The sequence below is a fragment of the Physeter macrocephalus genome, chromosome 11 (genome assembly GCF_002837175.3).
Source record: "Physeter macrocephalus isolate SW-GA chromosome 11, ASM283717v5, whole genome shotgun sequence".
Lineage (NCBI taxonomy): Eukaryota > Metazoa > Chordata > Mammalia > Artiodactyla > Physeteridae > Physeter > Physeter macrocephalus.
In genome coordinates, this window is record NC_041224.1 from 112,268,627 (window position 1) to 112,292,742 (window position 24,116).

The following is a 24,116-nucleotide window of genomic DNA, read 5'->3' on the forward strand; positions in this document are numbered from 1 at the left end:
AATTTACTTGACCTTTAATTACCCTACTCCTAAAGGCTAGCCCTCAACTGCTGTACTAGATTCTATCCCTTTCCCACTGACTCTGTGATGTGGGACTAACCGTTCTCTCTTCTCTTTTCTGCGCCATATATATTTCCTTTGATACTGGATGGTTCACATCGGCACATACACATGCTATTTCTTGCTTTCCTAAAAAAAAAAAAAAAAACCTCACTTTTGACTCTACTTCCCCTTCTGGCTCATTCCCCTTACAACCTTTCCTTTTCTCTCATTCCTTTTAAAACAAAACTTGAAGAAGAAGTTTCTACATGTGTTTTCCATTTTCTCCCCCCTCTTCTTTCTTTAATCCATTCCAAACAGATTTTTAGCCACAGAACTCTTAGTGAAATTGCTTTTATCAAGGTCAACCATGAACTCCATGTTGCTAAATCCAGTGGTCAATTCTCAGGCCTCATCTTACTTGGACTCTCATTAACATTTGACCAAATTGATCACTATTGCCTTCTTAAAGCGCTTTCTTTATTTGGCTTCCAGAATAACAAACTTACAGTGTGGTTGTGTTTTATGTTTGTGTTGTTTTCCTACCTCTGGATGTTCCATCTCACATTTTTAATTTCCTCCCAATTTCCCTGACTTCTAAATGTTGCTGTGTCCCTAGGCTCAGTACTCATGTCAATTCTCTTTTCTATCCTGAATAATTGCTTTGTTGAACACATCCTCTCTCAAGGCTTTGCCATTGATATATAAGCATTTGTTTAAAATAATAATAATATAAAAATATTAATTATATAAATATATTTATATGTAAAATATAATAACCAATAAACATATTTAAATATAAATGATCAGATTTCTTCTGTGAATCCCATTATTTACAGTTACCCATAAAATATCTCCACTTGGATAGCAAATATACACCTTAAGTTCAATGTGTCCAAAAGTAACGTTCTGCTATTCCCCTACAACTTGCTTTTTACCCAGTCTTTTCCTTTTCAGGGAAAAACAACTCCATTCTTCCAATTGCACAAACCAAAATTTCTTAGAATTGTCTTCGGCTGTTACCTTTATTTCACATACAATATCCAATTTGTGAGTAATTTATGTTGGTGCTATTTTCAAAATGTATCCAAAATTCACCCACTTCTTGCCACCCTCATGGCCACAGCTCAGGTCTAAGCCACTCTCCATATCTCCTTTGGTTTATCACAACAGCCTCTGCTTCTGCCCTTGTCTCTCTTTAGTTTTTATTCAACCAGTAGCAAGGAAGGAAATGTTCAAATATAACTCATATAATCTCATTTTTCTGCTCAGTCTCCTCCTGTGTTCTTATTTTAGTCAGGCTAAAAGCCAAAATTTTCACAATGATATACAGGGCCCCGCATTACCTGTGCTCTTCCTTACCCTGTGACTTCCAGCCGTTTACTCTCTTCCTCCATCATTCTCTCTGTCCACACTAGTCTCCCAACTGTTTCTCAGTTATACCAAAACTGCTCCTGTCACAGGACCTTTGCATTTCCTGTTCCCTCTGCTGGGAAAGCTTCCCTTCCCCCCAGACACACACACATATACACATGACTCACTCCTCACTTCCTTTACATAGATGTCAATGAGTCCTTACAGACTATAGGATCAAAAATTTCAACCCTTCCCCCATGCTTCCTATGACTCTTCCCTGTTTTATTTTCCTCCTTACTATTTAACAAACGCATTATATATTTTGCTTATTCATTGTTTGACTTTCCCACTAGAAAGCTCCATGATGCCAGGGCTTTGTCTTTTTTATCTTATTTTGTCTGTGATAATTTCCAGTGTTTATAACAAGGCCTAAGATAAGTTGATAAGTATCTGTTTAATGAATAGATGGATGAATGAATGAATAAAGATTTAAGGAGGGCTGTGTAAAGAAAACATTTTATTAAATTTTAATATTTTAAATTGTTTATTAGTTGTATGGTATCTGGTGGATTGAGGAAATAATGTATTTTCCTCTCTGATTCTTCTGGTCTGTCCTATCAACTCTGCCATGCACTAGTTAATTTCAAAGACTCTGATATCAGGCATGTAATAATCTAATCTTTTTATATATTATAGATTTCTCAGTTGAAAAAGGATGCTAGTTATTGGCTATTTATAAACTTCATTATAGATGAATGAGAGTAATTTAAATTTACCTATTCCAAAATGTTTAAAATTACAGTCAGAAGGAATGTGTGATGATCTCTCTTCCCTCTGGACCTTTATATCTACTTTTTCTTTGGTCCAGTATACTTTTACCCCTTTTTCAACTTTTCAACCTCTGTCCTTGAAGCCTCAGCTTCATGTCAGTTTCTTGATAAAATCTTCTCTTAACCACTTCCAGTTTGGCAGATTGGGCCAAGTGCTGTATTTACCTCTATCGTGACACTTACCATGCTTTGGTAAAAATGTCTGTTTATTTTTCAGTCTCTTATAATAAAGAGACTTTAAACTTATTGAAGGCACGGCTTTTGTCTTATATTATTTTGTATACATATTATATAATTCAGTGGCCAAGATATGAATGAACATTTAACAAGGGTCTCCTACGTTCTGCACTTCTGCCCTCCAGAGCTAGGACTTAATCAGTTAAATGGAGACTCTTGAGAGAATGAAACAGGGGCTGTGTTTGCTTTGTTCATTGTTGCATTTTGTGTCTGTGCATAACAAGTATTTAACACATGGGTGTTAAATGCATGCAGTTCTACATAGTAACATTAAGAATAAATATAGGCACAAATACACATATCATTGCTTCCTCCTGCCTGTAATGGTAAGACTTAAGAGGTTTTCAAGAACCGTCGTCTGATAAATGCATTCTGTTAACATAGAACATGCATACCATGCTGACCTAGGTTTCTGGTAGCTTTCTTCACAAAAATCTTTATTGTTATTATTATTTTTTAGACTTTATTTTCTTCTAAAAGCCTAGGAATAACTTTTGTGACAAAGTTGTATTCCTCTAGGACACTTTGAGGAAGATCCTTTTCCCAAAAGCCAATTTGAAAAAGGCTGATTTGTTACATTTGTTTCTTTTCTTTTCTTTCCTTTTTTTTTTTTGGCTGCACCACTCACTTGTGGGATCTTAGTTCCGGGGGAAGCACGGATTCTTAACCACTGGACCGCCAGGGAAGTCCCACGTTTGTTTCTTTTAACTCTTCAGTGTTAATAAGCGACTCTTTATTTTGTTGTTATAACAGTATTTTAAGAAATGTCAAATTTCACTCTATCTCTGCTCCCTATTTGCATCTGTAGAGTAAGGGGCAGAGAGTGGAAAAGACAGAGTAGAGAATGTGGAGAAACCCAGGGGCACTCAAAATTCCTTTCACCAACTTTGTTTTATTTGCATAATATGAAAATAAGCATATCACTCAAATTCAGGAATTGGATTTATCTTGTTCTAGTCTCAAGTGCAAGGTAACTATCAGGTGAATCAACATCCCTTCCCAAATCCATCTGAACACGCACACACACAAAACCTTCTCATAGCTATATCTTAAAATTACAATTAATTTTAGGTTAAAAGAATATTCTGACCCACAGATCAGTAGAAAATATTTGTAAACCACATATTTAATAAAGGACATGTATTTGGAATATATAAAGAACTCCTACAACTCAACAAAAAAAACCTAACCCAATCTTAAAATGGACAAAAGATTTACATAGACATTTCTCTAAAGAAGATATTACATTGGCCACTTATTACATGAAAAGATGCCCAACTTAATTAGTCATTAGGGAAATGTAAATCAAAACCACAATGAGATACCACTTCACTCCCATGAGGATGGCCAAAATAAAAAGGACAGACAATAACAAGTGCTGACAAGAATGTGGAGAAACTGGAACTCTCATGCATTGCTTGTGGGATTGTAAAATGGCAAAATCACCTTGTAAAACAGTTTGGCAATTCCTCAAAATGTTAAACATAGAGTTACCAGTTAACCCAGCAATTCTACTGCTAGGTATGTACCCCAAAGAAATAAAAACATATGGTCATTCAAAAATATCTGTATAAATATTCATAGCAACATTATTTATAATAGCTAAAAGGTGGAAACAACCCCTATTTCCATCTACAGATGGGTGATAAACAAAATGTACTATATCCATACAACAGCATAGTGTTATTTGGCAATGAAAAAAAAAAAGAAGTCCTGATGCATGCTAAAATATGGATGAATATTGAAAGCATTATGCTAAATTAAAGAAGTCAGTCACAAAAGACCACATATTGTATAACTCCATTTATAAAAACTGTCTAGAATAGGTAAATCTATAGAGATACTAAGTAGATTATTGGCTGCCAGGGTTGGGGAAGGAAGGAATAGGGAGTGACTGCGAATGCATATGGGGCTTCATCTAAATTTAGATAGTAGTGATGGTTGCACAAGTCTGTGAATATACTAAAAATACTGAATTGTATACTTTGGAAGACTGAATTTTACAGTATGTGAATTATATCTTAATAAAGCTGTTAAAAACAGTATTCTGTTGTTACATGTTTCTGACAATGTAAATTTTGTTCATGGTTTAGGAGTTCTTTTCCTTTGATTACATTAACTTTCTTGTACAACTTTTTCTTAGTTTGGTTCATAATTACATTGCTTTACATTTGTTTGTTACACCATTGTCTCAGAGCCAATTTTGTACCAAAACTGTAAAACTTGTTTCCATATATTCGAACACATCAGGCAATATATTCATTTCTTTTCTTTTTATTTTCTTGGATATGTCTATTCTTCTGATCAGCCTGTACAATCAGCAGTTTAGGACTATTGCATAGTTGTTTTCCTGGAAGATTTTTCATCACCTTGAAAATTACCTTGTTTCTTTCCTGAGTTTGATTTCCTGTTTGCTGAATTGCTGGACTCCATTTCATTGCTTACTTCTTTGAGTTGGTGGAGTGCATCTTTAATAGCTTCCTAAGAAAGGTTAACTAGAAGGTAAATTATTTTAAAAATTATCTAAAAAGTCTACACTCTACTTTCACACTTGATTGATAGTGTGGTTGGAAATAATCTTCTCTTGGAATTTTAAAGTTATTTCTCCATTGTTTTCGACTTTCTATTGAATGATGCTACTGAGTTGTTGCATCTTGCTTGTAATTTTGACTGTTTTTTTTTATTTGTTTACTTGTTTAGACTTCAAAATGTAATTAATGCTAATTTGTCTAAGGCAAGTCTACTCATTCAACATGAAACGGAACATTTCTAGAATGATGAGGAACGTAGGATTGTTTAGAATTCAATTTATTAATCTAGTCAATGTATAATCCTCAATGAATTCATCGAATAAGACTAATCTAACTTTTTAAAATTTTGCTAAGTTTACTGGAATTTCTTTTGATTCACCTTAGATGACATTTTAATTCCATTTAGAATAGTGGTTAGATGGTGGATCATCAACTAAAATGAAATCCTCTTCTGTAAAACTTTTTTTCTTTAAAATTATGACAAAGTTATTCTATGGAGAAACAAGCTTTCAGTCGCCAAAGTATTGATCAGGAAACAGGCGACTAGAGCAAATACTACAAAGAGAAGATAATTTTTGAACTGACAACCATTTATTTATATTTACCAGATAATCACTTCACCTCCTTCAACACTTTGATCATGAAATAAAGGACTGAGGAAATTAACTGGATTAATTCAGTCAAAAAACTTGTCAGTTTTAATTTAAATTGTTTCCAGGGGTTTTCAATCAGGTGGGAGGGTGGGCATGTGAAAAAATATTCTCTATCCACCTGCCCTGGGCATATATCAGAATCCCAGCAATGGGAGTTGGGAATATAGGGCTACGTGAGGAAGGGAAGAAGGGAGATGCCCGTGTCTTGCAAGAGTTTCCCCCTAGGGAATTCAGATATATCTCCATCCTGGTTTAACCAATGTAGGCTTGTATTTTCACTTTAGCCACTTCGCTGTCTCTCAATTGCCTTTTCTCTACCTAGCACTGCTACTCCTCCCTCCTCTCCATTTTTGGAAGGGTAGCTAATTGTGATAAAGTGAGACGTTTTGTGGTAAAGAGGATACAGTTTTAACACCGTTAAAACATTTCAAAAAGCAATACAATTAGCTAAGCACTTATGTTTTATTAGTAATAGCAAGCAAAATTAATAAGTAAATTCAACTAAAAATGATTATGTGTCAGAGTGTATAGTTTTTACATTGACATTTCACATAATCTGACTTTGCTTAGAAGAGAAATCACTCGGCTGTTAAAATTACTTTTAAAGAGCTGTCAAAATTGGAAAAACTGCTGTCAAAAATATGATAAGAAAAGTTTAAAAATGGTAAAGTATGTTGACTTAGACAAAAAATATTATCTTCATAGAGGAAAACTTGAATATTTGTCATTATCTTCAAAAGGGATGATTTTTTTCCCCCTGAAATTGGACATCATTGTTTTAAGGTTTGTATTCTGACACATGTTTATTTTCACTTTAATAGCAAAATGAATGAAACCATTTATATTTGCACCACAATGAGAACATCTCCAGGTCCTAGAAAATGCTGAAATATTGATGTCATCCCTACACCTTCTTACTACTATTTATTTTGTTTTATTTTTAATTGAAGAGGAATTTTAAATAAAATATTTAATTATATTTTAGCTAATAAAGAAATGCAAATCTATGTTTTCTAGAAAGTTTGGTAAAAATTTTTATAGTTTTATTCTACCTATTCAAATTGTAAAAAAATCATATTATCTCCCACATGTCAGATACTTCATTATGTGTCTCAGTCAAGTGCCACAGAGAGTTTGAATTCCAAAATGGTTTAATTTTGAGACTTCACACTGATCTTCACTTAATGATTGATCCTTCTGTCTCTATCATAATGTAATTCAAAAGACAAATATTTGAGGACATTCAAATTGAGGAAGGATAGATTGGTAAAACTAACACCTCTTTTAAATTCTTTCCATTTTACAATGAGCAAAATCTGTCAATAATTTAAACCTTGAAAAGTTGATTTCTCTTTGAAATAAAGAGCCACTAGGATTCTCCAGAATATTCTAAGCATTTGATTATTGAGTCTTAATAAAAATGAAAAAGGATTTACATCTAGATGAATAAAATATGTAAATATGAAATAAAATACACGATTTTTCTCCTAGTTATTTCCACTTTCCATTCATATATACATATATAATATGTAAATGTTAACGTTGTTTATGCTGAGTATCTATAGTATTTGCTCTTATTGTGTGATCTTGGGTTTTTGTCTCTTTTTCCATACATAAAATACAAGTAATTGTAGTTACCACCGAACTGGCACATTCACAAAAATTTTATGAGAATTAGTATACAAGTGACTGTAAAAACTTTGTAAATGTAAATTTAAAGAGTCCTGTTTTATTTTACAAAGAAGAAAAACAAAGTAAAGACATAGCTATAATGGAATGGATTATTTGAGCGAGAATTGTAGAAGAAAAAAATTTTCCTTGAAGAAAGAGTAACAATACAATTGTCCATGTTGAGCAAAGAATACCATTTTATGGTATCTACTATTTTATTGCTGTGTGAAATAATTTAGGGCTAGCTATTATATTTCCTAATATTTATATAATCTTATATTTTAACACCACTATATTTAATCATCAAAGTTTCTAAAACACACCACAAAATATATGCATCCTAACACATGCAAGTTTAAATAATAAAGGTACTTACAAACATTACCACAAATGAGATAAATGTAATTTCATGGCATTAACCTGAAATGCCACCATAAGTTTAGGGGATGTCAACTGTAAAGAAAACTAAGTGTGAAGCTTGCAAATTTAAACACATCTAAATTTGAATATATAAATCTTATTGTTCTCAGAACCATGCTGACATACCCTTATTACTCACCTGCATAAGAAACTACAAATTTAGAACTCTAACTGGTAATCCAAAATACAGTATGTGTACACTGGAGAAAAGTTTGTGTTGCTATGGGAACTTTGGCTTTTGTTTACATTATGTTGCAAACTATATTATGTGCCTTGGTTCACCTTAATGACTACCTTCATATATTGCTAATTATACTATTTTCCCTCATTCACTCTGATGATTAACTCCTTAAGGTTAATATTGCTCATCTTTATTGAGTTAGTTTTTTTTGTTTGTTTGTTTGTTTTTTTGGTACGCGGGCCTCTCACTGTTGTGGCCTCTCCTGTTGCGGAGCACAGGCTCCGGACGTGCAGGCTCAGCGGCCATGGCTCACGGGCCTAGCTGCTCCGCAGCATATGGGATCTTCCCGGACCGGGGCACGAACCCACGTCCCCTGCATCGGCAGGCGGATTCTCAACCACTGCGTCACCAGGGAAGCCCCATATTTTTCTTGAATACAGAAATATGAACTTAACGTTAACCTTCATTTGTGAAAATTGCATTATGCATGTCACCATCATCTGTTCATTACATTAAGTAAAACGAGTTTTGGCTTTTATAAAATTTGCAAAATTACATTTTTGAAAATTATAAGCTTGACCTTGTTTGCCTATAGGAGTAACATATTCCAAATTGTAGAAAATAAAATTTGTGAACAATCTTTGTTTTGGATGTAAAAATATATAACTTCCTTATTCAAAATTTCTTTCAGCATTGTAAAAGAGGAAATCTAAGTATTAAAAAATTGTTCACACTTTCAATACACAGGCCTTTGCCTGATGAAATATTCATTATGGGTATGCAGAATCCCCTCTGTGTTATTAGGACTCTATAGAGCTAAGTGAATGTGTTAAATTATAAATATGCCTATAGAACAGATACTGAATCTCAAAGCTTTAGTTATCTTTCTATATTTTTCAATTAAAAAACTTGAAAAATCAGAAAAATTTCAGAATGAAAACTATGTATTGGTTATTTTAATTAGGATAAACTGGTATTAATATATTTACCAAAATGGTCATTGGGTTCCTACTATTGCTAGATATGTGCTGGGCATGGGTATTCATGATTAGACAGGTAAGCTCTCATGAGGTTATAAACATGTAAAGAAGTAATTACAATATGGTTTTTCAGATCCTATATTTTGTAAAGCTGCTGTAAAAACCCTTAATTTTTGTTTTGCCTTCAGAAGCATATTTATTGTATTTGAGATGATACATCAGGTGCTCTCTGAGCTACAAAAGGGTAAAAGAAAATCCTCTAATTACAAACTGATGAAAGTAAAACATAAGACTTTTTTCACAACAGTGTGAACCACATACTCAGAAATTGATATGGGTTTACTACAAATGATCTAATTCCTATATGGCTACTTTTATAACTTCATACAGATAATGAGTTAAGCCAAAATGCACTATAATATTTGGTAGACATCAAGACCAGTATCTCTAGTATATTACAAAATGCATTTTAATATCCCAAAGAAGCAAGACATGCAAGTAGGTGTTTAAACATAAATTATCTACAGTTATAAAGTTCTATTCTTGACAGCATTTGCCCTTTGGGGCAGTCTCCCACTTTCCAGAGGATAAAGGCCCAGAGTAGAATCAGCAGCATAACACATACACAGAAGTCCATATTGTAAAGGCTATAAAGATTTGCAGCGCAGTGAGAAGATGCCTCTGCTCTTTCTAACTGCATACAAATTATTTGAATTGTGTTGCCTATCTCTTGTCATGTTCTTCTTTGTTGGTCAAATACTAAGCTGCTATGCTTCCAACCGGAGGATCTACAGAGTTGCAGTCTGTCAATGTCAAAGGGAACAAATTGACCACAAAATCTTTGAAATAGTAAAGCAGGACTCTAGCTGTCTTTAAGGATACCCAAACAGATGACTCCTTGACTGTTGATGTTGCAGTGATAGATTGTGGTGTGAAAAGTAACATTTGGTGGCTTAAATGAATAACTGGATGAACATGTGATATTTAGAAAAAATACACCACTTTCAAACACAGGACCTGCTGGACCAAGTATAGTCAGTCTCTGTTCATAGGTGCTATCTCTTTTAGGTCCAGCACTTCGGTTAGGAGGAAGGTCAAAGGTGATTTCAGCTAGCTCCTTCTGAATTCTTTTTGCACTATTGTAGTGGAAAATTTGCAGTGGTTTTGCTGGGGAGTTCAGACTTTTTCTTTTGCTGTGTGGTAAAAGGTTTTTCTCTCTCACGTTTTTGGGGTATGTAAGTATGTAATTATTTATATTCTATGGTTTCACTCCATTTATAGTTATTATAAAATATTTGCTATATTCTCCATATTGTACAATATATCCTTGTATATTATTTTATACCTAATAATTTGTACTTCTTAATCCACTCCCCCCTTTTCTCTCCCCACAGGTAACCATATATAGTTTGTTTTCTATATCTGAGTCTGCTTTTGTTTTGTTATATTTGTTCATTTGTTTTATTTTTTAGATTCCACAGATACTTAGTGATACCATACAGTATTTGTCTTTCTCTGTCTGACTCATTTCACTTAGCATATTGCCTTCCAAGTCCATCCATGTTGGTGCAAATGGCTAAATTTCATTCTTTTTTTATGCCTGAGTAGTATTCCATTGTATATATATATATATATATATATGCCACATCTTCTTTATCCATTTGTCTGTTGATAGACACTTAGGTTGCTTCCATATCTTGGCTACTATGAATAATGCTGCTATCAACATTGGGATGCACATATCTTTTTGAATTAGTGTTTTTGTTTTTTCTGGATATATACCCAGGAGTGGAATTGCTGGATCATATAGCAGTTCTAATTTTAGTTTTTTGAGAAACCTCCAAACAATTTTCTACAGTGGCTGTACCAATTTACATTCCCACCAACTTCCTGTTTCTCCACATGCTCACCAACATTTGTTATCTGTGTTCTTCTTGATGATAGCCATCCTGGCAGGTGTGAGGTGATATCTCATTGTGGTTTTGATTTGCATTTCCCTGATGGTTAGCGATATTGAGCATCTTTTCATGCGTCTGTTGGCCGTCTGCGTTTCCTCTTTGGAAAAATGTCTATTCAGTTCTTCTGCCCATTTTTTAATCGGCTGTTTGTTTTTTTGATGTTGAGTTGTAAGAGCTATTTATATATGTTGGATATTAACCCCTTATCAGTCATATCATTTGCAAATATTTTCTCCCATTTGGTAGGTTGTCTGTTCATTTTGTCAATGGTCTAATTAGGTCTCATTTGTTTATTTTTGCTTTCATCTCCTTTGTCTTAGGAGACAGATCCAAAAAAACATTGCTACAGTTTATGTCAGAGTGTTTTTTCTTGTTCTTAAAGCTCTGGAGCAGCAGTGTCTTTATGGTCTGCATCTGAACTACCTCTCCTGGTTCTGGGGTTCTTATCATTCAATCTTTGCCTATCATTAGAAATCTTGTGAAGTTATTTCTTGAAAAATGTGACTGTGCACCTGGCCTGTTCATGCACTCCTACAATGTGAGGGTGAGAGAGAGAAAAAAAACCCTTCCTTAAGGTAATGGAGGTAGCTGGGGGAGGGAAGGGGGGGAGCAGGGGGAAAAAAAGCCAAGGAGGCTTGTGCTGGGGAGTATGGAACATTGAAAGTAGGAGGAGATTGTGCCCCTTAAGATTTCTTTCCAGAGGAGTTACTATTTTTTTGAGGGCATGGCACTGACTGTGTTTGGGGGCAGGTTGGTTTGGGTTGAGGCAGGGGTTTGTGGAGTTAAGTATTATGTACGATACTGGAGTGATGGATACATGACACTCTGCCTCTGTCAAAATCCATGGCACAAGAATGAACTTTAATGTACGCAAATAAAAAATCATTTAGAAGGTTGGTAGATTCCAGAATGTAGTGTATACTGTGACAAAACAATCTAATTGTATAACATCTATAAAACAACCTCACTGAAGGAATGGGGAGAAAATTTCTGGTTTAAGTAGTTTTGGAAATGAGTGGAGACATTAGACTAAAGGCAAAGGAAGAAACTGCACATAAGCAGTGTACTTTAATTTTGATTCCCATGGGGCTATGGGTTAACAATTCTGAAGCCACTATGCATATATACTAGAACTGAATAGTGAGGTAGATGAATGGCAGATCGTGGGAGGCAAGTTTCTCAGTGTTGGAGCTGGAGGATACAGACAAACACAAAAAAGGTTTGTTTGGTAATAGAATATAGTTGGAATATCAGCATAAGCTCATTTTTAGCTTACTATAAATTCAGACAGAAACATAGAGAAATATTTATAAATACAGGCATACCTTGTTTTATTGTGCTTCACTCTACTGTGCTTCATAGATATTGCTTTTTTACAAATTGAAGGTTTGTGGCAACCCTGTGTCCAGCAAGTCTATCAGCGCCATTTTTCTAACAGCATTCGCTCACTTCATGTCTCTGTGTCACGTTTTGATAATTTTCACAGTATTTCAAACTTTTTCATTATTATTATATTTGTTATGGTAATCTGTGATTAGATATCTTTGATGTCACTACCACATCTCGCTGAAGGCTCAGATGATGGTTAACATATTTTAGCAATAAAGTATTATTCCATTAAGATATATATTTATTGTTTTTTAGATATGTTATTGTACATTTAATAGACTATAGAATAGTATAAACATGACTTTTATGTGCATTGGGAACCCCCAAATTCATGTGACTTAGTGTATTGTGATGTTTGCTTTAATGCAGTGTTGTGGAACTGAACTTCCAATATCTCCAAGGTATGTGACTGTCTGTCTGTCTCTGTCGGTCTCTGTCTGTCTCTGTCTCTGTCTCTCTCTCTCTATATATATATATACACAAAGGTTAACATACATCCACATATTTTCCTATTCTGTTAGCTGAGAGAGCCTAGAAGCAAGGACACCCAGTAGCAACAAGTACACTTAGCACCCAGACCTTGGTTTCTAGAACCATTCTTTAATTAAAGGAACTAAGGCTCCTTGGAGAAATGGCTCATTCTAAGGCTGGGGCAGGAAATATACAAGATAATCTGGGAGAACCTTGTAGTGTTAGAAAGAAAGAAAGTGCTCAACACACACACACACACACACACACACACACACACACACACACACACACAGTGATGGGAGTATGTCAAGGGACACAGAAGCCAAGTGAAAGACCCCCCAATAGACAGAGCTGGAATGATTTGAGCAATAAAATAAAATAGTATCAAATTATAACCCAAAGTATGAGATATATATTCATGAGTCCAAACTGATATAAATAATTAAGTAAATAAACAAATGGGAGAGAACAGACACATTTCCTGTGCAGTAGAATTTTAAATAATTTATTTGGATACTCTACCCTCAAGAAGATGGAGCCTAACTCCTCACTTCTTAAGTGTGGGCTATGCATAGGGACTTCCTTCCAAAGGGTATAGAATGGAAAGGGGGAAAAAAGAGTAACTTTACAGTGGAGAAACCTGACACACTACCTCAACCAGGTGACCAAGATTAATATCAACAGTGACAAGTCACCTTGATGATACGTATTCTCGATGTGATGTGATGAGAATGACACTTTACCTCTGTGATCTTTCTCTCCAAAACACACAACACCCGTGTAATCATGAGAAAAACATCAGAAAAAATCTCAATAGAAGGACATTGACCAAAATACCTGACCAGTACTCCTACAGTCTGTCATGGTCACCAAAAACAAGGAAAGTCTGAGTAACTATCACAGCCAAGAGGAGCTTAAGGAGAATTGACAACCAAAGTAATGCGGTATCTTGGACGGGACTGTGGAAGAGAAAAGAGCATTTGGTAAACACCAAGGATATCTGAATAAAATGTGGACTTTAGTTAATAATAATGTATCAATTTTTGTTCATTAATTGTGACAAATGTACCACACAAATATGTTTATAATAGGAGAAATGGTATATGGTGTATGGGATTCTCTGTACTACATCTGAAACTTCTCAGTAAATCTAAAACTATTACAAAATAAAAACTTTATTTAGATAAACCCTTACTAAACAGTCTACTGGATCCCCTTTCTGCATTCTACCAAGCCAGACTGAATTTTCTAATTTTTATTTCCAGTGAACCCTCTAAGTCTGCAGGTCTGGCTCAGTCAGAATAACTCTCACCCAGGGTAAGAGGAATGTGAAAGCAACTTAAGCTGACAGAGTCAATTGCTTCAGGTTTTCTTTTTTAAAATTCTCTGGTATTATGTATCTGTCCTGTCTCTTCTGTTACTCTCCACTGATTGCTTTATAACTTCTCATTGCTTGTTACTGTCTTGTCATTGATCAAGTACGATTATCTGCATCTACAGTTCTGATTGTGACTACTTGTAGACCTTGAATGAACCATATGGTTAAACCCTTTCTACTTAAGTAGGATTGTTTGTATGTGTATTGCCAATGCCTTATTTATTTAATGTAAGTCTCCTTCAAAAGGGAACCCTCATACACTGTTGGTGGGAAAGTAAGTCGGTGTAGCCACTGTGGAAAATAGTATGGAGATTCCTCAAAAAATTAAGAACAGAACTACCATATGATTCAACTATTCCACTTCCGGATATTTATCCAGAGAATACAAAAAGACTAGTTCGAAAAGATATATGCACCCCTATATTTATCACAGCATTATTTACAATAGTTAAGATAAGGAAACAACCTAAGTACCCATCAACAGATGGAAGGTTAAAGATGTGACATATATATATATTCCATATATGTATATATATGTATATACAGTAGAATACTAGTCATAAAAAGATGAGAGCTTACCATGTGTGGCAGCATAGATGGACCTTGAGGATATTATGCCAAGTGAAATAAGTCAGATGGAGAAAGACAAATACCTTATGATTTTATTCATATGCTGAATATAAAAACAAAATCAAAAAAATAAAAAAAAACAAAATAAATGTACAAACCAAACCAAGCAAAACCAAACACTTAGATACAGAGAACAGAGTAGTGTTAACCAGAGGGAAAAGGGGTCAGGGAGGGAAAATGGGTAAAAGGGTGTCAACTGGATGGTGATGGATGGAAACTAAATTTTTGGTGATAAGCACGCTGTAGTGTATACAGAAGTAGAAATATAATGTTATCTACATGAAATTTATTTAATGTTATAAACCAGTGCTATCTCAGTAAAAGTAAGTAAGTATATAAATAAAATCATAAAAGTAAGTAAGTATATAAATAAAATCAATCTCCTTCTTACCTCTCTGCATAACACCCACTTCTACCAATTTTGAATACTTTGTTCTGATCTTTCTCATCTCAACCTCACCAAACAGACTTTTATCATTCTATGTCTTGATATAAAATAACACAATAATTTGTTAAATTCTTGATATGAAAGAGAAGGGATTTAGTGTAAGTACCCTACACCCCAATCATTGCCTCACTTTGTTATATTTTTAGTTTTATTATAAATGATGATTGTTGTCATCATAGTATTATTTGCTATATTAGCTATTAAATTATTTGCTACATACTTGCAAATGTCATACTTAAACTAATATATTTTTTTCTTTTTTCCTTTTTTTTGGCTGCACCGCATGGCTTGTGGGGTCCTAGTTCCCACAAGGAATCGAACCTGGGCCCTCGGCAGTGAAAGCCCAGAGTCCTAAAACTGGACTGCCAGGGAATTCCCTATTTTTTCATTTTGAAATAACTTCAAACTTAAAGAAGTGTTGCAAGAATAGTACAGAAAACTCCTAGATATTCTTTTCTAAGATTTACTGATTTTTATTTTATTTTATTATTTATATATTTATTTATTCTTTTGACCACACAGCATGTGGGATCTTAGTTCCCCGACCAGGGATCAAACCCGTGTCCCCTACAGTCCTGCAGTGGAAGTGCAGAGTCCTAACCACTGGACCATCAGGGAATTCCCTATAGGGAATATTCCCTATTCCCATTTTCTATATCACCTCTCTCTGTCTCTCTGTCTCTCCCTCTGTTTCACTCTTTCAGCCTCTCTCTTTCTCTCTATATATAGTTTATATGTAAAAACTATATATATATATATATATATATGCATATATATGTAGTTTATTTTTCTAACCCATTTGAGAGTTGGTTGAGTACATTAAGCGTTTTCCTCCTTTAAAACTTGAGTAAGATTTTTCAAAATACAAGGGAGCAATAACTTAAGTAAGGTGAATGTCTATAAGATTCTGGAAGATATGTGTCCATAATTTAGGAGACCAAGACACTTTTCAAAGAAGGAAATAAAACACTATAGCTTGAAGTTTAGAAGCTTCAGGAAGAAAGTCTATAATTGCAGTGTGATTCCCTAATAATAGTATTTTAGAGGACAAGTTTACAGCTACCTTTAGACAGTGGGGAAGAAGCTCACAAGTAATCTTCTCCCAAGAGATGACATTGAATGGAGTGGGGCACCAACAAAGATGTTGTAACTCTAATGAGTTTAAGTATTATATCTATTTATATTTAAGCTGTTAATCTTTTAAAAATAACATGATAAAATAGAGCATAATAGGAAAATATGTCTTATTTTAGAAGTATAGCAAAGCGGGCTGTCCAATGCATAATTGTAAGTGAGATAATTTGAAGCAGAGAAAACATAAATACAGTATAAGCCCACATACCATGAAAAGCTAACAAATAGGGAAGGGAAGCAGCGGGGGAAATCCCAGAGCTTTTAATCTTATTTTATGGTGGCATTCATGCACTGAAGAGAGTGAAAGAACAGCCCCCCACACTTCCAGAAATGAGTCAGTTTCATGTCTCAAGCTGATTATAAAGCATTCAAGGGTGGCAGCCTCCCACAGCTGACTTTAACTGTGATTGGAATAAGAGATGGCCTTTAGTTTGGGCTTACCCTTCGTACCCTGAAGCCTTAAAACCTGATTAACAGGTAAACTTGAAACTTCTCTAGGACCAAAACATTGGCTTACAAATAACTTTTCACTTACGTATTCTGAAAAAGACAGCTCAACAACAGTCCAGTTATGTATGCTTAAACCATGCTCCATGTCATTCGGCATACATTTGGCACACTAGACCGATTTTATAAGTTTAGGAACTCCATCTTCATTTTAAATGCTTTCAATTCTCCATTCCCATTCCCATCACAAAGAAAACCACTCCATCTGATGAATGTAAGTCATACTGTTCTGCATAAATTCCCAATCTCTTATGAGAATCAGATTTTTTTTTTTTTTTTTGGCCATGCCGTGCACCTTGTAGGATTTCAGTTCCCCGACCAGGGATTGAACCTGGGCCGGGGCAGTGAAAGCCCGGAATCCTAACCACTTGGCCACCAGGGAACTCTCGAGAATCAGAATTTTTATCAAACCAGTGTGGATCCAGGACTATTTGTGGTCTAGAAGGGGAAATTTTTTTCTAGTTAATGTCATGGTCTTTCATGACAAAACAGTGGGTAGAGATGCTTTAAAGAAATTTTTTTTTGGTATTTTTTTCTTTTCCAATCACATGGGGTATTTCATATTTAGAGATTTCTTTTTAATGCTTTCTTCTGAATAGAAGCTTACTTAGAATACATATAATAAAGAAAAAAAAAACAAGATCGGCTTTGCAGAAGGGAAAGAATTTCTACATTTTTCTTTGACTAAAAACAGAAGTCCTGAAACTTGCTTAAGGTGTTCATATTTCTGCTACACGTTTTCAAGTGTGAAGACTCAGCAATGAAACCACCTTTTTGTTGTTGTTATATGATCAACTTTGGCTAAATTAATTGTGATAGTATCAGAGCTACAAGCTTGTAAGTATTGATACGTTCCCTATCATCTGGCAAACAAGGAAAGCCACATATATTGGATATTTCATATTTGTTATATTCCAGTATATAGAACAGGTTAATAAACCATACAGAGGAAATTTAAAACACTGCAGGCTGTAATTTAAGAAAAATGTTTTTTGTTCTTCACAAAACTCCATTTATTTAAAACAAAATGTGGAATATTTCCAAGTCTAATTTGTGCCTTCTTTACATCAAACATTAGGTATTCTTATTTATTTGTGTGAAAATTCATTGAAAGCATGATAGGTTGAATTTAAGAGAAATGGAGGTTAGCTTTTTAATCATCATCTTTTTCTCGAGCTCAATTTAACCTGTTAAATCTGGTTTTTAAAAATGATGAGTCTGAAACAGTTGTAGTGGAATATTTGGAACGAAAAATCCTCTTTTCCCCCACGCTGTAGAAGTGCAAGCCAAATTAAAAGAGCATACAACCCAAAGTTGCATAGTGATATTCAAAAGGAAATTTCACAATTTCAATATGTGTAACATAATATGGAAGCTATATATGATGATTTTTCGCAGTATCTCCTTGGTTTTCTTCTCAGATGAATGTATCTAAAAAGTACATCGAATTATTAAGGCTCTAGGAGTTTTAAAACCCCAACTATCCCACCCATACCCCACTAACTTGACAATAATGTGTATAATGGAATCTACTCAAACGCAATTTACATTTCATTTCTCCTGGGAGGAGGTTTATAGCAAAATTAAATTTTAGCTTATTTTCCATGTGAAGCGAAAAATAGGAATGGTCACTATACCACTCCATATTCCTCCCAAATAAAGATAAATAAAGCACATAATTAATCCAGGCCAAGTAATCCAGGATTTACATAAGTGGCACTACACATTTCTGAAATGTCCTCCAAACTAAAGGTTTATAATGAGTGAGACAAGAAATTATAATTCACTCTATCAAAAATCTGAAGAGGGAGGGAATATTTTTGCTATGCACAAGCTGAATCAAGTTAATGAGGCATCTAACATTGCAAAAAGAACGTTGTCTATAAATAAATTCAGTCTGATTGGGATGTATTAGTTGTCTGATAATACTCTGTAGCCTACAGATGCTTGGGGTGGAATGTAGATTTCTTAAAAAAGAAAGGCCAATGGCATTACTTCTGTAAAGCTCCAGGTCATTTCTTGTAAGTGACATTAAAAGAAAATTTCCCTTTAAAATATGGCTTGGCATTCAGTATAATATTTCCAAAGCAACAAATTTAGCATAAGACAAAATGCGTTTTTCAACTGAAATCTACCTGAACCTTGGAATTTGGGAAAAATATCTCTCCACTCACTTGTGTTTTTTTTCCATTGAAATCTGACTGTTAAGGTGCTACTCATAGACTACATACCTAAACTCTAGTGTCTAAGAAGAAGATATAATTAGATTCTCAGCTATTGCTCAGTCTATACCTACAACCATGCTCATGGACTTATGCTTATTGTTGATGGGAGGGCTGGACTTTTATTAATGAGTACATGTTATATTTTATTAGCTTCCAGGTGTTTCTATAGAGTGGTGTGAATCTAATTCTTCCAATCAAATTAAAAGTTCAGGTATCACGGAGCTTGTTTTTCGTAGGATTGTAGGGTCTAGAAGTAGAGTACATTTTATATTGGCTATCCCTTTGCTTTCCTCTCAGAGGACTATTTTAAGTTGTCATGTACTCAGATTTATAACTCTGAAGATACATGTCTCCTTGAAAGCATCTACCATATATTCAGTACAAATTTAATTCTACCACTTTTATCCTTCTGAAATTGTTTTTAAAATGTAAAATATATACATCTTTATCTAAAAATGTTCAGAGTAGGGAAACATACAAAGTGAAAAATAAAAGTTCTTACTCTCCCATCTTTCCACAAACCCAATTCTTACTCCCTAAAATTTTCTACTATTAGTGCTTTCTTGTGTATTACAGAAATATTTCAAGAATTCTACAAATTTTTAGGTGGCTCCTTTAGTTTTATTGACAGATTTTACAGGTTTTGACTTGGAATTCTGGGAGTGTTAGAGACTTTATTGATGATGAACATTTTTTCTCTAGTTTTTTTCTTTTTTTGTTTAATGTTAGTGTCAGAGTGAGGAGTATAATATCTTTATACTGACACATTTTATTGGAAGTTCCTTTCCTTCGTTTCATTCTTTCAAGTAATTCTCCTTACTCTGCCTTAATTAGATAAAAGGTCTGCAAAATTAAAAAAAATTGTTGTCTAAAATTTTCTCTAGCCACACCTACTTCTTCATCATCTACTCATTTTCCTTCCTCCAATCCTTTCCAAATGGAATCCCAGAATCTTAGGGTTGGAAGAGATTTTTAAAGTATGTAATCCAGGCTTTGATTGATAAATAAATGATATTCCCTATAATTTTATTGATCTCTGTTTGAAAACAAGTGATGAGAGATTTACTGCCTCAATTACATGTCCATTTTATTGTCTGCTTCTCTGTAATTACAATTTACTGCTCCTGACTAGGAGCACACCTTCTTGAGCCTTACAAATTCAGTCTAATTTGTCTTCTAGTATCACTGCAAACATTTGAAGGTTTGTGTCTTGTTCTCTGATCATAAGTCTTCCAGATGGCAGGATGAAACATTTCGAGTTCTTTCAGACATTTATCAAATGTCATAGCTTTCCATCCCTTCATGATTTTAATCCATTCCACACATCATTTACTGAGTAGTTACTATGTCTATGCTAGGGTTTACAGTGTCTATGAAATGATTTCAGCCTGGAGGAGTTTATCTTGGTCATAATCAGTTTCTATCAGTGAAAGGTACAATGAAGTATAACGAAGCATATGTTTATGAAAATTTTATGGAATAAAGAGGATTGTGACCAGATAAGTGGCTTCTGATTCTATTGAGAATAAAAATCCAAATTTCTTTTGGTCATCCACTAATTCCTTGCCAACTTCTGCAACCTCGTATCTTACTGTTCTCACGTCAGCACTACACTTCAGTCATATCAGCCTTTTGTAAGTTCCCCACACAAGCCAGTTTTTTTCTTGCCTTGGGGCCTTTGTACGCTTTCTTTTGCCTGGAATGCCCTGAACTTGGTAAAGTTTCAATACGTATTTGTTAAATGAATGAATGGATAAAGTTAAACAAAATTTTCTTCCTTCAAATCTTAGACTTCTCAGAGCTTTTAGTTTGCAAATGTACAATCTAATTTCTAAAAGGGTACTGCGGTACGTAGTGATTACCAAATTTATTTGATCATAAACATTTTTTCATTCAGCATCTCCTCAGACTAACTTATTATGCACAAACTTTGAGAATTACGGTAGCACAAAAAATAGGATTTGAATCCTGGCTGCCACCAATAAACCTATGTGATCTTGGGCAAGATACTTGATCTCTCACAATCTACTGTTTGTGCCTCTGAGGGAGACCAGTAGAGAGTCGATTTTCAGTTTTCTAGGTTCTGAAAAAAAAAGGAGCAAGAGAGAAAGTACCAGGTGGAAATTAAAACATTTCTAATGGATATCAGTGGGAGGACAGAGCTTAGTGTGAATGACACATGAATCCATACACTGAACCCCAGTCACGGGTATTGATGGACCATTTCAAGAAGTGCAGTTTTTCCATTTATGAGTTGTATTATCTGTGGGCAAAGGAAATGACCCATAGGAGGTTCTAGCCCAAGTGAAACATGGGCTCACCTTCCCATGGGTTTTCTTCACCCTACTTGGACTTACTCATTCCAAACAATTAGGCTTCTGTCTTTATATCTTGCTTAGCATATCATGACCCTTCTAGGACTGGAGATTTGTCCTGATCACTTTTATTATTGAATGCAGCTTTGATCTGCTTAATCTACATATAAGTAGGGGGTTACAAAAGATTTTTGAGAAGAAGATGACATGATTCAACAGTGACTTTCGATTGATAACTGGAAGAGTGCTATTTGGTAGGTACTAACGGTGAGTAGTAGGTCTCTGTTCGAAAGTTACCTCTTCAGAAAAGTTTGCTGACCATTCTATCTAAAAAGGTCATATCTTTTAAATTACAGTCACCTTCTTAGTCTGCTTTTCTTTAAAAAATGTTGAGAAACATGATATTTTATTTGCTTTACTTTTTTATATCATAATCTGAGAATATATTATTTGATGTGTTTGTTGGTTTACTATCCCAATAGAATGACATGAGAGCAGAGGCTATGTCTTGCCCAGTGTGTTATCTCCAGAACTGAAAAGAGCACCTGAGACGTGATAAGTGCTCCATAATACTGGTCCAATAAAACAGTAAATAAATTGATTGGAAAGAGGAGACAGTGGATAGGAGAAGCATAGTAGATGCCCTGATATCAATTTATTGCATCGCGGCTCCAAATTCACCCTTCAACACCTGCTCTGCAGCTGTACCTTCTCCAGTGAGGTCTGAACCTCACTCTTGCAGAAAGAGCCTCCAGTACAAGTATTTTTTTCTTTTAGGTACTCTCTCATAACCCTAGGGAGATTTACTCTTTTATCATAGCTTAGTAATTATTTATATTAAACTTCTCCTGTTTGAATCACTGTGTTGTTTCTATCTCCTGATTGGACCCAGATTGATTCAGAATTGGTATAAGAAGTGGGATAGATCTCAGGAGGTAGACTCTTGAAGATGGGATTTTGAGATTGTTTGGCCATGCCCTTGAGCTTTAGCACAGTGCTGAGCTCCTTGTCAATGGGAAATAGATGCTAGTAATCCATGGCTTGTAGTGGCATCACAGTTAATTAAGCTACCAACTGTGGTTAATTGTAATGAAGTGCCAACTAAAGCACATTTCTTGGGAACTCAAGTGGCTGTTACACTTAACTGGATGGGAATAATGAATTCTATAATGACTGGAATGTGGGATGAAATACTTTTGTGTGCACCTGAGCAGTTATAGAGAGAAAATAATAATCTTAACTCAATTACTTCTAAACTTAACTCATAACTTCATAACCAGAGAGTTTCTATGATGTTCCTCAAACTATCTTAATTCTTTTAGTTACAGGAGTGATGTTGGTGAAAATCAAATGCAAAATGTAATTGTGTGAGTTGCTGAATTACACTGACAGGTAAATTCACACTCTTGCTAGGTTTCTCATGTGAAAGTGGAAAAGAATGGAATTCTGAAACTTGCAGTGGGGACTTCTGGTTGGACCTAAGTGAAACTGACAGTCTTGAACCCACATGCCATCCTGAGACTCCCTCATCAGGGAAAGTAGCGTGCTTTCTGGTGTTCAAAGAGGCTAGCCTTTTCTGCCTGAAAAACTGGTGATAATCACACTTGAAAAGATGCTTTGGAAGGGGATGCTTACTGTCCTAAAGATATACCACAACCTCCCCTGTTGCCACACTTAATTTTCAAAGATAAGGTGATTCTGTCAACTAGTAAAGGTCAGCAAAGACTCCATATAAGAATGTGCTTCCTCATAGAGATCTTTCAAAGTTGCTAATTGATCACAGAGTCTCTAGGAATGAAACAGATAGCCTAACAGATTATTTCTTGATCTATACGATGGGAAAAACTCTAAGTCTGGTATCCAAAAACCTAACTTGAGTCACCACATCCCTCACCCAGTTTCAAGATATGTCAGTTCACAGACTCAAGGTCCTTGATTGAAAGGGAAGCCAGGTGCCACTGAGGAAGGATTTTGCATCATTGCTGTAAGGATACACATAAATCTTCCTTCAAGCCTTTTCCAACTGGACCAGCAGCATTCCTTTAGAAAAATTCCTCTAGAAAACACTCTTTTAGAAAACTCACAAGCTTACATGTTTGAATAACTGGAGGGCAGAGTTCAGGGCAACCATAGCCACTGGAAAATAAGGAAAATATCCTGGAAAGAAGACAACCAGAGAAAGGGTATCTCTAAAATTTGTTTGTAAAATTTACCTCAGTCTTTGGCTGATCCATGCCCAGGGCAGACTCAAGCAAAAGTTGACAGAATTAAAAAGAGATAATTCCATAATCATAGTTAGACATTTTAACAACCCTCTCTCAGCAATTGATAGAACAATTAGAAAAAAAATCAGTAAAGATCTAGAAGATCTGAACAATATTATCAACTGCCTTGACCTAACGGATATTCAACAAGAGTAGAATACACATTCTTACAACTGCACAGAATATGTTCACCAAGATAGAGCAATGGCTGGCATATAAAAAAAAGCCTCAATAAACTGAAAAGAATCAAAATCTTACAAAGCATGTAAATAAGTAACTATGTAAGTAAGCATAGTACCTGGGGCATTTTGTTACTTAATAACAAAAATCTGTTGACTGAGTTAATTTATGCATAAACAGATCATGGATCTTGGTTTTGAAAATAACCTCTTAACCACAAGACACAGTATACTGTGTTTCAACACAAACTGCAGGTGACTTGGTAATAGCAGCCATGTAGTGGATGCTGTGATGTGACACCAAGATCCCTCTTCTGGAA

The 24,116-nt window shown here is 34.8% G+C and overlaps 1 pseudogene; it reads right to left on the bottom strand.

Annotated features, from left to right (window-relative positions):
• Positions 1-9,621: 9,621 nt before the first annotated feature.
• Positions 9,622-13,580, bottom strand: LOC102988862 (ubiquitin-conjugating enzyme E2 E3-like; annotated as a pseudogene).
• Positions 13,581-24,116: the final 10,536 nt, after the last annotated feature.